Raw genomic sequence first — 17,933 nt, forward strand, 5'->3', positions numbered from 1 at the left:
CCACTGTAAGCATGACTAAATTTATATCTAAACCTTTGTAATGTCAGACCACCACTAAAAATGGTCATGGAGGGTCCATAAATGTATCAGTTTAGAACACCATAATAAGATCATTACAACAGTCAATACAGGAATAATAATATTTTTCATTTGTTAAATCCTGGACTCTTATCAGACATCACTTTGGGCAAAGCTATAGTGACAGACCAACTGAGAGGAGTTCAACTGCAAATTCAAAACATTACTAATTTTCCTCAGGTATCAGAGTTATATTCTTGTATGTTTTGAAATGTGGGCTGGTGCCATCATAAGCATGATCCATCCTAAACATTAATGTTCTGACACAACAGTAATTAGGACTGGAATCACAGTGACCTAGATAGCTACTAAAAGAATCTGGTTTCCACACATACCTTTCCTTGCAAAAGTAGTCAGACCCCTGATCAATGCTCTCATATTACTGAATTACAAATGGTACATTGTAATTTCGTTCCGTATGATATTTTAATTTGAAACACTGACACTCAAAATCAATTATTATAAGGTGACATCGGTTTTATGTTGGGAAATGTTTGTAAGAAACATAAAAACTGAAACATGTTGCTTGCATAAGTATTCAACCCCCCCCACACACACACACACTAATATTTGGTAGAGCCACATTTCACTGCAATTACAGCTTTAAGTCTTTTGGGGTACGTATGCACCAGCTTTGCACACAGTGACGGAGGGATTTTGGCCCATCCTTCTTGGCAGATTTGCTCCAGGTCGTTCAGGTTGGTTGGACATTGCTTGTGGACTGCAATTTTCAAAGAGCGCCATAGATTCTCAGTGGGATTGAGATCGGGACTGTGACTGGGCCACTGCAGGACATTCACCTTTTTGTTCTTGAGCCACTCCCATGTTGGGGTTGGGACCATGATCCTGATGAAAAATGAATTTCCTCCCATGTTTCAGTTTTTTAGTGGACTCTTGCAGTATTTCTCTGTATTTTGCTCCATCCATTCTTCCTTCAATTCTAACAAGATGCCCTGTCCCTGCTGATGAGAATCATCCCCACAGCATGATGCTGCCACAACCATACTTCATTGTAGGGATGGTGTGTCTTGAGGCGTGGGCACTGTTAGGTTTGCGCCACACATAGCACTTTGAGTTTTGGCCAAAAAGCTCTATATTGGTCTCATCTGACCACAAAACATTTCCCCACATCATAGCTGGGGCACTCTCATGCTCTCTGGCAAACTCCAGATGTGCTTTCAGATGGTACTTTTTGAGTAACAGCTTCTTCCTTGCCACCCTCCCGTATAGGCTAGTGTTATGCAGAGCTCTTGATATGGTTGGCTGGTGCATCATTACTCCACTCCCAGCCACTGAACTCTGTAGCTCCTTCAAAGTGATTGTTGGCCTCTCTATGGCTTCTCTCACAAGTCTCCTCCTTGTTCGAGTGCTGAGTTTTGAGGGACGGCCTTTTCTTGGCAGTGCCTGGGTGGTGTGATGCAGCTTCCACTTCCTGATTATTGATCCAACTGTGCTCACTGGGATATCCAAATACTTAGATATTATTTTGTACCTTTTCCTAATCTATGCATTGTTATTACATTATCTCTCACTTCTCTTCGGTCTTCATATTCCTTCAGATCCACAGCCTGACCAATGATCCTTCAACAGTGGGGGTTTTATCCTGACAATGTGACAGCAACTTTAATGGTTCACAGGTGGAGGCCAATGGTAAGGTAACTGTGTCCTCAATAGGGCTATTTCTTTCATCTGTGTAAACTGGAAACTTCCACAGCACAAGGGTTGAATACTTATGCAAGCAACAAGTTTCAGTTTTTTATGTTTCTTACAAACATTTCCCAACATAACACCAGTATCACCTTACAATTGATTTTGAGTTTCGGTGTTTCAAAATAAAATATCATACAGAACAAAATTACAATGTACCATTTGTAATTCAGTAATATGACAGCATTGGTCAGGAGTCTGACTACTTTTGCAAGGCACTGTATACTTTTTTTTATCCATGAGGTCACATTAACTTATTTGGAAGATATAATCCTCAGGAGACATCATATATCATAAAAGATATCCACTAGGGGGTGTAAAAGTTGCAGTAGATGGAGCAGAATGTTTATTGAAGAAAGGAGAAAATATGGTAAATAAAATTTAATATATGGACCTCAGGAATAAGCAGAATATAAAAAATTAGTTTAATTCCACTCCGTTGTGTTTGTGGCTTAACATGTGTCAGTTGGCACATTAACAGTAGCATATGGGTTGATCTGATGTGAGTTACTGCATACAGTATGTTATGTTCAGGCCTAAAGTGTGTAATTCTTTTGGATTAGTGTTGGCAGATCTCCGTGTTGCAGGGAGCCTAGAATGCTCATAAATGTTATGTATCTATAGGATTTTCTGTTGTACTTGCTAGTGTAATATCTGAGCCTATCTTAGTATTACAAACATTAATAAATTCCTATAATATCCAAACATCACATGGCATCAGAAATCATTGCTGCAATATTTGGGCACCAAGAGATGGAAGCTTGTCTAAGATCAGAAAGAAGAAAGAAATGATGCACATGACACTGCCTTATACTGACCCAAACATTTGGTCCATCTAGCTCAGCTCAGTACTGTCTGTTCTCACTAGCAGTGATTCTCAGGCTTAGGTATTACCTAGCCTTGCTATATGAGGTGCCATTGACTGAAACTGGGACATTCATTCTGCATGCAAATCATATACTCTATGATTGAACAATGACCCCTCCCATTTCCAAATCTAAAGGCAGATAGGGCATTCTAGAATTTGAAACGGAACCTCTTGGATCCCAATGACATAATCATAGCCCCCAGAGTTGAAAGCAACAAGCCAAAAGAAATCCAAGGTATCATTGAGATACACAGTGTTTGATACAGTGGCATGACATGGTCAGTCCACATAAGTGACCATCCTGTCAGAATCCAAAGGTTGACAGAATCCAGTGATATTTCTGTCAGATTTCTCTTTAAATGGGTGAATGTGATGGCGGTGGTAAGATGGTGGCAGCGTGAGCAGCATGAGCGGGTTCCTGCAAGTGAGCCAGAAGATGGCAGCAAGAGAGCAGCAGATGAGCTGCTGGTATTTTATTTTGAGAACCATCGCTGCTTGGGCTGCGGACCTGTGCAGAGCTACTGGCAGAGAAGCAGCCATGCCACCCTTACTTTCGAAAGCCCCAAAGCCACCAAGCACCACCCGCCCACCTCCACATCTTCTGTGTCTTCCTCATCTTCCTCGTTGCTGCCCTCCCCACTGGGCCTCTCATCCTCCAGCCCAGCTGTGATGGTGGACCTGCACTGGCTCTTTGAGCCCCATGGGCAGACCTGCCTCTGCCAAGCAGGCCTCCGCCTTCTTTCTCTCTGAGCTCTCTGAGCTCCACCTTTGCAGTGGCCTATGGGAGCAGACTGGCCAGCCAGGGCAAGGAGATTATGGGCCAGAACATCAATCGCTTTATCCCCATGACCAAGCTGAAATACTATTTTGCCGTGGACACCATCTATGTTGGCAAAAAACTGGAGTTGCTCTTGTTACTTTTCCTGCACCAGGACTGGCAGGTGCAGTACCAGCAGGACACCCCAGTGGCACCACACTTTGATGACAACACATTGATATAGAACTAGTAGACATCGTCAAAACATTAGGAATGTACAGATGGTTATTGTATTGTTATTGAAAGATGTTGCTGTTGCTTTTTTAACAATGTTAATATTTTGTTATTCAGATTTTTGTAAACTGTCTTGTTCTTTTCTGATGTATATTTTGTATTTCAGTTTATGTTTTGGGAGCCATCTTGAGGGTCTTTTTGGCCGAAAGGTGGCATAGGAATAAACGTAAATGACCCATAAACAATTTTTAACATTGTGTGAAGTGACATGTACAACCTATCTTTCCCAACTAGATATATCAGTTGAACTGGGGGAGGGGGATGAGATTTGGAAGATGTTTCTTACCTTTAGTTTGCCTTATCGGTTCTCTCTTATATACACTGTATGGCTTATTAATGCATTATTCCTTCCTACTTGTACTGTTATCTGATATTGAAAACTCTACTTGTTGTTTTGTTAATAAAATATTTTTTAAAAAAGAGAGAGGCATTTTTGTTACAATGTAAATCAGAGGTCCATCATTTAGCCACATTTCAATTTGTGTTGGAATAACACCAGCTCTCGGTAAGATGCTCAGACAGGTGAAATGTAGATTAGATCTACAAGAAATCAAGGTGACTGTGAGGGAAAGAAGCAGTTCAAAGAAATCTTATGCCAGTTTTTCTTCAAATCTACAAAGCCTATTTCCAGAGTAACTAAAATACGAATATGCAGGTTGACAACTAGCAGCCTCAGGACTTAACATGGCCCCCAGGGACTTCCCATCTGCCCCCAGCATAGCCCCAACCTCAAGCACTCTCTGAAAGAATGCATCCCAGCTGCTTTTTTCTTTTATTTTCTCATCTATTTTTACACAAGTGGTAAACAAGGCCAGTTACGCTGTCTCATCTATTACAGCCATTTTCTTTTATTTCATTAACCTTTTTGCTTTTGAGGTTTCTGAATAGGATGAATGCAGGAGACACCTATGCTGAAGTGGTGAACAGCATGATTCACATGTGGCAAAACTAAACCTCAGCATCCACGGTACAGTGGACCACAAAGACTAAAGTTGTTCACAACACACACTTTCCTCTAGCCCATGACTGAGGAGTCTGTGGCCATCCAAATGTTGTTGGACCTTAACTCCCATCGTCCCCAGCCAGCATGGCCAACAACAGTCAAAGATAATGGGAGTTGTAGTCCAGCAACATCTAGAGAGCCATCGTTTCCCCATCCCTGCTGTAGTTCAGGCGACTCCTACCACAGCAGAACAGTAATTAAGGGCCCCTCCAGATGTCCTTTTTATTATGCATTCAGGGTGATTTCTGCTCATGTTGCTTTTAGGGTAGTTACACGCGATCCTGTTTTCATTGTTGTTTGTGCCTGCAAACCTTTGGAGAAGTCACACTGCTTCTTTTCCAGTCACTGCATATCCAGTAACATCCTGTTGAAATCCTGTCAATTTTCATAGCACAAATGTTCTCGTTTATTTTTGTCCTGCTTTTCTGGTGCTATAGCCCCTCCTGGCAGCAATAATGTGGTAACATCGGGGAAGTATGGCAGAACAAAATATGGCCCTATCTGCACTACGTTTTTAAAGCAGCATTATACCACTGGAAAGAGGGATTGATTGTTAAACCACTCTGAGAATCTGTGAGGGAAATAGGGGTCTCCTAAGTGCTCTCAGCACCCTTAAGAAACTACAGTTCCCAGGATTCTTTGGAGGGAAGTCAGTGGTATGATACTGCTTTAAATGTGTAGTGCAGATGGGGCCTACAGCAGAATGAATCCACCAACAATGCATGTTATTGTGTCAAGAACATGTTGCAGAATACACCTGCAATAAAAGACCAGTCTGGAGGGGCCCTTTTATGCCCACTTGTATATTTCATTTATCTATGGTCCCTTAGGATGGAAATACAAATGAAAGCTGCTGACATGATCTTTATGTCAGTCACTGTCTCTCTTATGATTTATGAACAACAGATCCTACACATTCTTAGTCAAAACAGCCTAAGAAAGAACACCTCCCAGCTAATACTCAGAGAAGGCTTCGTAGAACTAATTGTTAATACTATTTTCAGCACACAGTTAAGATAATACAAAAAAACCCTTCAGTCTCCCTTGAACAGTCACAATAAGCATATGGTAAAGGGGTGGAGAAAGTGGTAGAAAACAAATGCATGCGGATAACATGCTAACAAGGAAATATATGAATGAGACATAATCGCCATTAAAGAATAAGTATACTTTAAATGCAAAGCATTTTTCAGCAAATGAAAATGTGAAAACATGGGGGCAGTGATCTAGTGCCAGTCTTGAAACACAGTGAGGCAGTTGAAACTTCAGCCCATGTTAACAGGCACCACCAAAACTTTGACCCCCATTCGGAAATGACACTGAATCGAGATGCTGAACACCAGCAAATGATTGTACGTTTGGCTTAGCCATTGGCTCACATACAGAGTGCCTGGCAGTCTAGCTTGTTTTGACTTGGTCTTTAGACTAACTCAAAAAATCAGGAAAATAGCATTTCGAGCTCAAAAGTATTTTAAGATTCATAATGTCTTGAAACCTAGGAATCCAGGTAAGCCAGTGAGATAATAGCCAATGAGTGCCAGATATGGCCTAGATGCTCAGCTTTTTCTTCCTTTTTCTTTATTTCAAAAGAACCTTTAATAGCTGCAAAAGGAAAAACCATAAAATGATTGGACGTAGAGACCGAAAACAAAATTGATATATGCATAGAAACAAGACTACTGTGCTATCATGTGAAATAAAAAAGCAAGACTACCAAAACCTAGAGACAATAAAGAATTATTTATTATTTAGCATGATTCACACCAATTTTCTCTCTCAGATGTCCATATACTAGACCAGCCTTTTTCAACCAGTGTGCCTCCAGATGTCGTTGGACCACAACTCCCATCAGCCTCAGCCAGCATTGCCAATGGTCAGGAAAGATGGGAGTTGTGGTCCAACAACATCTGGAGGCACACTGGTTGGGAAAGGCTGTTAGACATTCTGGATCAAGAAGGTGTTCATGTTATCTTTGGCCACACAAGGAGCACCAAGCTAGATCCGGCCAAATATCCATTTAATTCAGTGCTTCCAACATTGGCCAGCCAGATGCTTCTAGGAAGCCCACAAACTAGGCATGAAGGCAGTAGCCCTCTCTTGCAGTCCCCCTCCCCCACAACTTGTCTTTAGCAAGTTGCATTCACTGCTTCTGAACTTGGAGGTTCTATTTAGCTATTACAGGTAAGAGCTGTTAAGAGAACTGTCATCCATGAATTTGTCTGTTCTCCTTTTATTTATTTATTATTTGATGTATATCCCGCCCTTCCAGTAGGAGCCCAGGACAGCAAACAAAAGCACTAAAAACACTTTAAAACATCATAAAAACAGACTTCAAAATACATTAAAATAAAACATATTTAAAAACTTTTTTTTAAAAAGCCTTTAAAAGCTTTTAAATCATCTGTCAGTAGCCATCTCTGACTCTGGTAGTAGTGAGCTGCATAACTATAGGAACACAGGAAGCTGCCTTATACTGAGTCAGACCACTGGTCCATCTAGCTCAGTACAGTTTATAGCACGCTGATTGACAATGGCTCTCCAGGATTTCAGACAGGAGACTCTCCCAGCCCTACCTGGAGATGCTGGGGGTTGAACCTGGGACCTTTTGCATGCAAAGCAGATACTCCAACACTGAACTATGGTCCTAAGCAATGTGTGAAGAAACATTTTCTTTTGTCTGCCTTAAAAAATGTAAATGTACTGCCCACAAGTCGATTCTGACTTATGGTAACCCTATGAATAGGGTTTTCATGAGGCTGGGAGGCAGTGACTGGCCCAAGGTCACCCAGTGATCTTCATGGCTATGTGGGGATTCAAACCATCATCTCCAAGGTCGTAAGCCAGCACCTTAACCAGTACACCACACTGGCTCCTTAGATCAACCACAAATAAATTCCACTTTGTGGCTCCCACATAATAGTGTTATTTTGTTGTTGTTATGTGCCTTCAAGTGGACTATGACTTATGGCAACCCTATGAATCAGCGATCTCCAACAGCATCTGTTGTGAACCACCCTGTTCAGATTTTATAAGTTCAAGTCTGTGGCTTCCTTTATGTAATCAATCCATCTCTTGTTTGGCCTTCCTCTTTTTCTACTCCTTTCTGTTTTTCCCAGCGTTATTGTCTTTTCTAGTGAATCATGTCTTCTATGGTGGGGAAAAATCTGTTTCTCTCTATTCATTCTGTCCCTGCAAGCCAGTTTTAGAAGCCTCATCATGCCTTCCACCTCAGTTGCCCTCCTTCCACTCCTCAAAAAACTAAAATGTCCCCAAATCTTCAGCCTTTTCTTACAGGGAAGCTGCCCGAAGCTGCTCCTTCGATCATGTTGGTTGCCCTCTTCTGTACTTTCTGCAGATCTATGATATCCTTTTGGAAATAGGCCAACGAAAACTGCTCACAGGTTTCCACACTATTTCAAATACAGGCGCACCATGGGTTTATATTTATGGTTTCACTGGGCTATACACTAGGACCCCAGGATCTTTCCTACTTAATCATTCAGACCCCATCAGTGTTTATATGATGTTAGGATGTTTTACGCTCAGGATACATCACTTTACACCAGAGGCAGACAATGTGGTGATCTCCAGATGTTGTTGGACTCCCAATACCCATTAGCCCCAGAAAGCCAACATGGCCAGTGATCAGGGTTGAGGAAAGTTGGAGTCCAACAACACATATTGACTACCCTTGCTTTACACTTACTTATGCCAAATATCTTTTGCCCATTCACCCAGCTTGGAGATATCATTTTAGAAGCTGTACTGTACTGGGGACTTTTTATGACCAGAAATGAAGCATAAGACCTTTATTACTGTCCTTTTCAGACTCTTTCTCTCCCCATCCCCTTGAAGTGATGGCATCTTCACCATCAATCCCAGAGAAAGTCCAGTGGATCCAGTGTTGTTATAACTCTGGCACAGATAGAATCTGCTGTATATTAAAAGTTTAGATGCTGGTCAGTAAATAGCACAAGTATACTCAATTTCTTGTGAAGGAACCTTGTTTCAACACAGGATTCCATATCAAGTCCATAGGTGAAGTCATGTATTAGCATAAAGGGTGGAAATATCTAAATTTGCATGACCCTCTATGACTGAAAGCTTAATCTTTTCTCATTGTGCCAGTTTGTCAATCTACACCTTGATTGTTTAAAACTTTTTTTTCAGCCACTGATGAAAAATGTTTTCCATCTTGTGAAAAAGACTGAAATAAAAGAATATTTCCTAAAGATCAGGAAAAGTACCACCAGGGTCAAGAGAATGCCAGCGTGGTTAATGAGCAGAGTCAAAGAAGCTATTAGAGGCAAGAAGGCTACCTTCAAAAAATGGAGGTCTCACCTCAAAACGGATATTGTAGAGTTGGAAAAGTTTCAAAGAAGGGCAACCAGAATGATCAAGGGGATGAAGTGACTCTTCTATGAGGAAAGGTTGAATATTTGGGGCTTTTTAGTTTAGAGAAAAGGTGAGTCAGGGGCAACATGATAGAAGTGCATAAAATTATGCATGTCATGGAAAAGGTTGATAGAGAAAACTTTTCTCCCTCTCTCATAACACTAGAACTCATGGGTATTCAATGAAGCTGAATGTTGGAAGATTCAGGACAGAGAAAACAAAGTACTTCTTCATGCAATGCATAGTTAAACTGTGGAATTCACTCCCACAAGAGGCAGTGGCAGTCTCTTTAAAGAAGATTGGATGATCTTAAAAGATTAGACATATTTACGGAGGATAATGCTGTCAACAGCTACTAGTCGTGATGGCTGTGCTCTGCCTCCATAGTCAGAGGCAGTTTGCTTCTGAAAACCAGTTGCCGGAAGCCACAGGTGAGACTGCTGTTGCACTCAGGTCCTGCTTCCCATGGGCATCTGGTTGTCCACTGTGAGAACAGGATGCTGGGTTAGATGTGCTACTGGCCTGATCCAGCAGGCTCTTCTTATGTTCTTATGTTCATAGCATCTTGATATGCCAGGAGGGACTCCCCTTGGCTTAAAGTGCCCAGATAAAAGGACGCATTCAGTACACACATCAACATCAGTTGTTGGCCTGGGCTTTTATGCCTTCTTTCTTGTGTTTCTGCATCTTTAGAATGAGGTGCAGATAGGCCAATTATCTGCAAATGAGACGAAGGTGCTCACTTCACCTAGACACATGATAGGTTAGGTGTGTGAGAAGATTGCTTGTCTTGTTTCAAGCTTTTTTTTCTTTTACCATTTCAATGCCGTGTAAACTAATGTTCACTTTTACTTTTCTTTATTATGAATCAGTTCCTGGGGTTAATTTACAGTTGCCTGTTTGGCTGATGCTACTGCAAAGTTTGAACTGCTCTTAAACAAGCATGTTCTTCCATTAAGTGTTTTGGAATTTCCATAATTATTGGGGTGCTTTTCAGTAAGAGGGTTTTCAATGTGGATTTGATCTGAGACCAAGGCTGTGAGCACATTAGTCACCTACAGCAAAACATTTCCATTGGCCACACCTGGAGGGGCAACAGGTTGATCTGCTGAACAGCTGTGAAATCTGTTTGAAGCTGAATGTTAAAAACCGCACTTGAGCTGCTCCCACCAGGTTTTCCAGTATAAAGGGGCAGGGTTTGACTACCATTGTGTGCCCCCATTTTCAGAAAAGAGGTGGAGTCGCACTGGAACCGGCAGAACAGTGTTTCTACCCCAAGTCAATTTCACATGTGCACAGCTTTTTAAAATGTTATAAGGTTTTGGAGTCCCTATACCCCATATTTGAGCCAGATCCTCAAAGCCTAGAGCAATTTGAAGCAGACAGCAAACTCCAGAAGCATCGTTATTTTCCTACTAGATTAATTTTATCCAGTTTATGAATCACTTCCCCCAAAAAAGAAGTCCTGAAGCCACAATAATAAAATGCATTAAAATGAAACAAATATACTAAAAGTGTTCATCAACTAGTTCCAGCCTGTTTCTCTCTGTATAAAAGAGTTCAAGTCTGCAAGAGGGGATTGTTACATTGACTTTTTACTATAGGCAGAGCATGTCTTAAGACAAGCACTGTTGCTCCACCTCACAGTTTCTATTCAGACCGGGGGCCCGTGACATCTCCAATGCCCATCTAATGCCAGCAGTTATATTTGGATATCAGTGTTATGGGCTGCCCAATCCTCCTGCCAGTTGAAGTGTTTCCTATATCAGCATTGTACAAGACGAGGCTGAACATCTATGTGGTAGAAATCAGCTCATTTTTTTTAATGTGAGCAAAGAACCGATAAAATTTTTAATCACTGCATTTGTCATTTCTCTGCTTTTCACAGAGTAGCATAAAAAGCGCCTCCATATTTCTCTCCCACATGCTGTCCTAAATTTCTCTCCCAAAGTTTTACTTTTTCTTGGAATGTCTCGGTGTACCAGATGACAGTGAGTTGCTGTGTTAATTGCTTGATTATTTGAAAGGGGCATTTATTGTACAAAACTCCTACCATACGTATGTGAAAATTTAAGATTTGGCCACAGACCACTATTGCCACTTTTCACATACTTCTTCCTGGCTATTTAAATGCCTCTTCTTTCAATATTCATAGCTTTAAACAAATAAAGTAACCTTTGATTTGTGCAGAGTGTTTTCCCCCCAGTTACAGATATATAATATGGAAAATAAAATTATTACATATACAGAAAGGAAAATTAATCCATGGTAATGGCTGTAAAAATGTGCACATTTAACTTGGGAGTTAATCCCTTTGAGATTTGTGTGTTTTGAATAAACATTCATAAGATCAGGCTTTTTTTGCAATTGGGCATATCTATTTAAAAGCAAAGCACAGAAATCAGTGGAAATCTGAGAGCCATTTACACATGATGCTGTTTATACAGTTAGCAATTGGCTTTTAAATAGTAAATGGCAGGTGTGGGACCCCTGAACCAAACTGGGACCCTGCCGTTGGAGGTAGAAGGCTTTAGCTCTTTGCCCTCAACTGTGGTCCCAGCCTAGATCAGGTCTGCTGTCCCTGCTATTTACATTGAGGAAAGCTCTCACTTGCTGTAATGGGAGCTTGCTTCCCCTTCCAATGCAAACCCTTTAGCACACCTTGCAGGATTCTAATCCAGATCAGAGGCTCATGCCTGCAATTTACTTTTAAAAAAGTCATTCATGTCATTGCTAATGGCATGCATGGCACCCCATCTAGTTTGGCCCTGAGTAAGCATGGCTTGCACACTGCCCACTTGATGTGTACCACACTCTCCTGTGCATTAAATAATTGTGGGATATCATGCACAACTCCATTTCAGTCCATGAGCGGAGCGGTTCTCAGATACAGTAATCACTTTGACTTAAAGTTGATAGAGCTGCATATAATGATAAAAAAAGACAACACTAGAAACAGAAAAGTCAACCTGCTGCTCTGTATGGTTTGCCCAGAGAAGAAATGATTTTGGATATACTCTGCTCACTTGCAATAGCAAAAACAAAACGATGCTGCAGAAGAAAACCATCCTGTTACACTCCCTCCATCTGTCCCCTGCTGTGCACCCACATATCCCATCGTTCTACAAATTAATCTTTCACACATTTTTTAACACAGAAATGTGTTAATGTTATAGAAGAGAAAATAAGGAAAACAGAGACCTGTGTAATGATACATTAAAATTACAATATACTGCCAGACACAGTTGTGGACTGAAGAGATTAAACAGTCCCATCAGTTCAATGCCAATGTCACATAGATTAAGAGTTATCATAGAGCAACCATTATAGATGTTTTATCCATTTTTTGCATCTAAATGGCACTTTTAATTATCTTTCATGTAGCAGCATCCAAAGTGTTTGACCCTAAAAGTGGGACCTCCAACAAAATGATAAAGTGCTGAGTGCTACTGTTCAGGGTTCCAGCCATTCCATTCCCCCCCACTTCCTGCTCCAAACAGTCACTCAGCTTTCCATGGTCAATGAGCACACTCAGTGACTACAAATTAATCTTGGACTGTTTACATTTTTTCCTCCTCTAAATATTGTACTTTTGCAAACCTTTGGGATTTCCCCTACACATAGGTGTAGCGGTGCTGTTTTGGCTACGTAAGAGTAGATTGCTGCATCAGGCCAAAGGCCCATCTACTTCAGCACTCTTTTCTCACAGTAACCAACTAGATCCCCATGGAAAGCCTACAACCAGAACCTGAGCACAAGAGCATTCTCCCCTCCTACAGTTTCCAGCAACTGGTATTCAGAGGGGTATTGCCTCTGAAAGTGGAGGTAGATTAAAGATGTTGTTAGTAGACACTGATAGCCTTATCCTTCATCCATTCATCACTCTAATCCTCTTTTAAATCCATCCAAGATAATGGCCATCATTACCTGTTGTGGAACCTAATTCCATAGTTCAACTCTGCACTGTCACAATGTGAAGTTTTCTTCCAGAGCTTGGAAAAGTTACTTTTTTGAACTACAACTCCCATCAGCCCAATCCAGTGGCCATGCTGGCTGGGGCTGATGGGAGTTGTAGTTTAAAAAAGTAACTTTTCCAAGCTCTGCTTTTTTCTGACCTGAATCTTCCAATGTTCAGCTTAGAATCATAGAATCATAGAGTTGGAAGGGGCCTTGTAGGCCATCGAGTCCAACCCCCTGCTCACAGCAGGAAATCCACAGCTAGAGCATCTCCCGCAGATAGCTGTCCAGCCTCTGCTTGAAGACATCCAGTGAAGGGGATCCCACCACCTCCCTAGCTTCATTGGATGGCCCTGAATTCTATTATTATGAGGGAGAAAAACCTTTCTCTGTCCACTTTCTCCACACCATGCATAATTTTATACATTTCTACCATCTCTCTTCTTATCTTTTCTCTAAACTAAAAAGCCCCAAATGTGGTAATCTTTCCTTACAGAGATGTTGCTCCATCCCATTGATTATTTTGATTGTCCTTTTCTGAATCTTTTCCAGCTCTACAATATCCTTTTTGAGGTGAAGCAGCCAAAATTAAACACAATATTCCAAGTACAGTTGCACCATAGATTTGTATAATGGCATGATGATATTTTTAGTTTTATTTTCAATCCCTTTTCTAATGATCTCTAGCACAGAATTTACCATTTTCACAGCTGCCGCACACACTTGGTCGACATCTTCATAGTGCTATCCACTATGACCATAAGGTCCTGTTTCTGGTCAGTCACAACCAGTGAGCATACATGTGAATACAGGATTTTTTTGCCCCAATGTGCATCACTTTAAACTTGCTTGCATTGAATTGCATTTGCTATTTTACTTCCCATTCACCCCGTTTGGAGAGATCTTTTTGGAGCTCTTCACAATTCCCTTTTGTTTTAACCACCTTCATTGCTCACCATTAAGGGCACCATCCAACTGCTATTTATGCTGGGCTGAGGGAAGTTGGATATGGTGGACTCCCAGGGGATCCAATAGCATCTGTCATGAACCATCCTGTTCGTGGCTTCCTTTATGGAATCAATCCATCTTTTGTTTGGCCTTCCTCTTTTTCTACTCCCTTCTGTTTTTCCCAGCATTATTGTCTTTTCTAGTGAATCATGTCTTCTATGGTGGGGAAAAATCTGTTTCTCTCTATTCATTCTGTTTCATCATTTTCATCATTTTAGCTTCTAGTGACAGTTCTGGTTTAATTTGTTCTAACACCCAATTATTTGTCTTTTTTGCAGTCCATGGTATGCGCAAAGCTCTCCTCCAACACCACATTTCAAATGAGTTGATTTTTCTCTTATCCGCATTTTTCACTGTCCAACTTTCACATCCATATATAGAGATCGGGAATACCATGGCCTGAATGATCCTGACTTCAGTGTTCAGTGATACATCTTTACATTTGAGGAAACTTTCTAGTTCTCTCATAGCTAGCCCAATCCTAGCTTTCTTCTGATTTCTTGACTATTGGCTCCATTTTGGTTAAGGACTGTGCCGAGGTATTGATAATCCTTGACAAGTTCAATGTCCTCGTTGTCAACTTTAAAGTTACATAAATGTTGTCATTACTTTAGTCTTTTTGACATCAAGCTGTAGTCCTGCTTTTGTGCATTCCTCTTTAACTTTCATCAGCATTCATTTCAAATCATTGCTGATTTCTGCTAGTAGTATGGTATCATCTGCATATCTTAAATTATTGATATTTCTCCCTCCAGTTTTCACACCTCCTTTATCTTGGTCCAATCCCACTTTCCATATGATATGTTCTGCATATAGATTAAATAAATAGAGTGAAAAAATACACCCCTGCCTCACACCCTTTCCGATGGGGAACCAATCGGTTATTCCATATTCTGTCCTTACAGTAGCCTCTTGTCCAGACTCTGGGTTGCACATCAGGACAATCAGATGCTGTGGCACCCCCATTTCTTTTAAAGCATTCCATAGTTTTTCATGATCTACACAGTCAAAGGCTTTGCTGTAATCTATAAAGCACAGGTTGATTTTCTTCTGAAATTCCTTGCTCCATTCCATTATCCAACGTATGTTTGCAATATGATCTGTGGTGCCTCTTCCCTTTCTAAATCCAGCTTGGACATCTGTCACTTCTCACCCCATATACGGAAAGAGCCTTTGTTGTAGAATCTTGAGCATTACTTTACTTGCCTGGGATATTAAGGCAATAGTTCGATAATTACTACATTCCCTGGGATCCCCTTTCTTTGGAACTGGGGTGTATATTGAACATTTGAGGTCTGTGGGCCATTGTTTTCTTTTCCGTATTTGTTGACAAATTTTTGTCAAAATTTGGACAGGTTCCGTCTCAGTAACTTGTAGCAACTCTAGTGGTATGCCATCTGTTCCTGGTGATTTGTTTCTTCCAAGTATTTTAAGAGCAGCTTTCACTTCACATCCTAAAATTTCTGGTTCTTCATCATACAGTTCCTCCATGAATGAATCTGTCATCCTTGCATCTCTTTTATATGGTTCTTCAGTGTATTGCTTCCATCTTCCTTTTATTTCATCTCAGTCAGTCAGTGTGTTCCCTTGTTGATTATTCAGCATCCCTACTCTTGGATTAAATTTCCCTTTCATTTCTCTAATCTTTTGGAATAGGGCTCTTGTTCTGTCCTTTTTGTTGTCCTCTTCTATTTCTATACAATAACTATTGTACTAGTTCTTTTTGTCCCTATGCACTAGTCGCTGTGTTGTTGCATTTAGGGTTCTGACCATGTTTCTATCTCCTTTTGCTTTTGCTTTCCTTCTCTCTAACCATTTTAAGAGTTTCTTCGGTCATCCATTGAGGTCCTTCTCTCTTTTTAACTAGAGGTATTATCTTTTTGCATTCTTCCCTGATAATGTCTCTGACTTCACTCCATAGTTCTTCTGGTTCTCTGTCAACTAAGTTTAAAGCCTCAAATCTGTTCCTTATTTGATCTTTATATGCTTCTGGGATGTTATTTAAATTGTATTTTGGCATTACGGTTGCTTTGTTCTTCTTTAGCTTTACTCTGATTTTCAATACAAACAGTTCATGATCTGTACCGCAGTCAGCTCCTGGTCTTGTTTTCACAGAAAGTATGGAACTTCTCCATCTTCTGCTACCAATTATATAATCAATTTGATTCTTATATTGACCATTTGGTGATGTCCCCGTGGTCACAGGTTCTTGGAGCCAAAAACAGAAACTGCTTGCTTCGGTTGACTAAGTCAACCAGGACAATGTGGGGAGAGAATTCTTTGGCAAGGTGACACTTGCCTCTTGTATATTAATATTTTGGCAAGAAAGAGGACTTTAGAAAGAGAAAAGGGTGGAGCCATGAACTTTATCCAAAGAAGAAATTTTAACAATCAACCAAAAATCTACATTGAAAATAGCTGAACCCATATTAAACACCGAAATACACAAATTTTTAACAAGCATGTCACAAAAGTATCCCAATAAAGTTAATTTACTGATTTCTTTGAATCACTTCTTTGAAACTCTGTTGGGCTTAAATATGGGGATCCATTAAATGGGTTTGTTTTGCAGTTATGTTTTCTGTCCCACAAATGGATAACATTTATGACTAAGAATAAGAGATCATTCAACACCCACAGGACTCTTTCACAAAGAAAGAAAAAAACCAAAATTTATTTTTAAGCCTTGGAAACAATAATCCTACATACAGCTAAATCAGGAGGACATATATTGGAGTTGCAGCCCAAATTTATACTATCGGTACATTTTTTCCACTTTATGTAGATCAGGGGTCATGAACCCATCACATGCAGGCACCAGGGTGCCCACAAAGGCCTGCAGTGGGTAGCCCAGAATGTGAGCTTTCTTTTAGTAAGTCTCTAGCCCTCCTAGAAAGAAAGTTATGGAGTAAACTATGCAGGTATCCTTCTAAGCAATTTCTATGAAATGAGGCAGCCTGGCTGCTCCTGCCTGATAGCCAGTGAGTGAAGTCAGAGCTGTGATACTGACTTATTTGGACACCAGACAATAGGAATCCCTGGGGTCCTAAAAAGCTGCTGTTTCACTTTTCCCTTTAGTGCACTTTTCCTGCTTCTGTCTTTTTTTCTAGTCCTTGGAATCTCCTTAGTTTGCCCTTCTTTTTCCCCAGCAACCAGGATGCCTCTTTCCTGTGTTGGGTTCGCCTGAGGTCAGGTAGTGCCTAGAAGTTATTTTCTGCAAATGCTACTACACAGTAAGTGTAGGTGAATATTAAAGAATGCCCCCCAATGGTAAATTTGAGAACTTTGCAAAGAGGCTTAGGCATATCTCCTGTTTTGCAGGAGCTAAATACCAAGGACTCATTAAGAATTCACTGTATAGTTAACTTACAGTACAATGGTATGTCTACTCAGAAGTAAATCTCTTTGTGTTTAATAGGGCTTACTTCCAGGTAAGTGGGTAAAGGTTGGCAGACTAGGGTTGGCACTGGGGAAAACCACAGCTATATGGCCAGCAGAAATTCAACAGGTCAAGCCTTTTCTAGTATGGAAATGCAATTATGGGAAAAGCTTCACCATGACTACTCTCTAATTTTGTGTTATACCAGCCTTTCCCAACTAGTGGGCCACCAGATGTTGTTGGACCACAATTCCCATCTTTCCTGACCATTGGCAATGCTGGCTGAGGCTGATGAGAGTTGTGGTCCAACAACATCTGGTGGCCCACTAGTTAGGAAAGGATGTGTTATACCATACCCCTGTGGCAGTCATTTTGTGAATGGTGTCCCCCTTAAAATCTGAAATATGCCCTCTGATCCAAAAAGGTTGTCAGCTCCTGTACTGTCCCAATAAAAAGCCCCTAGTACATCGATCAGCTGTTGATATTA

This window comes from Rhineura floridana, chromosome 4 (genome assembly GCF_030035675.1).
Source record: "Rhineura floridana isolate rRhiFlo1 chromosome 4, rRhiFlo1.hap2, whole genome shotgun sequence".
NCBI classification, from domain to species: Eukaryota; Metazoa; Chordata; class Lepidosauria; order Squamata; family Rhineuridae; genus Rhineura; species Rhineura floridana.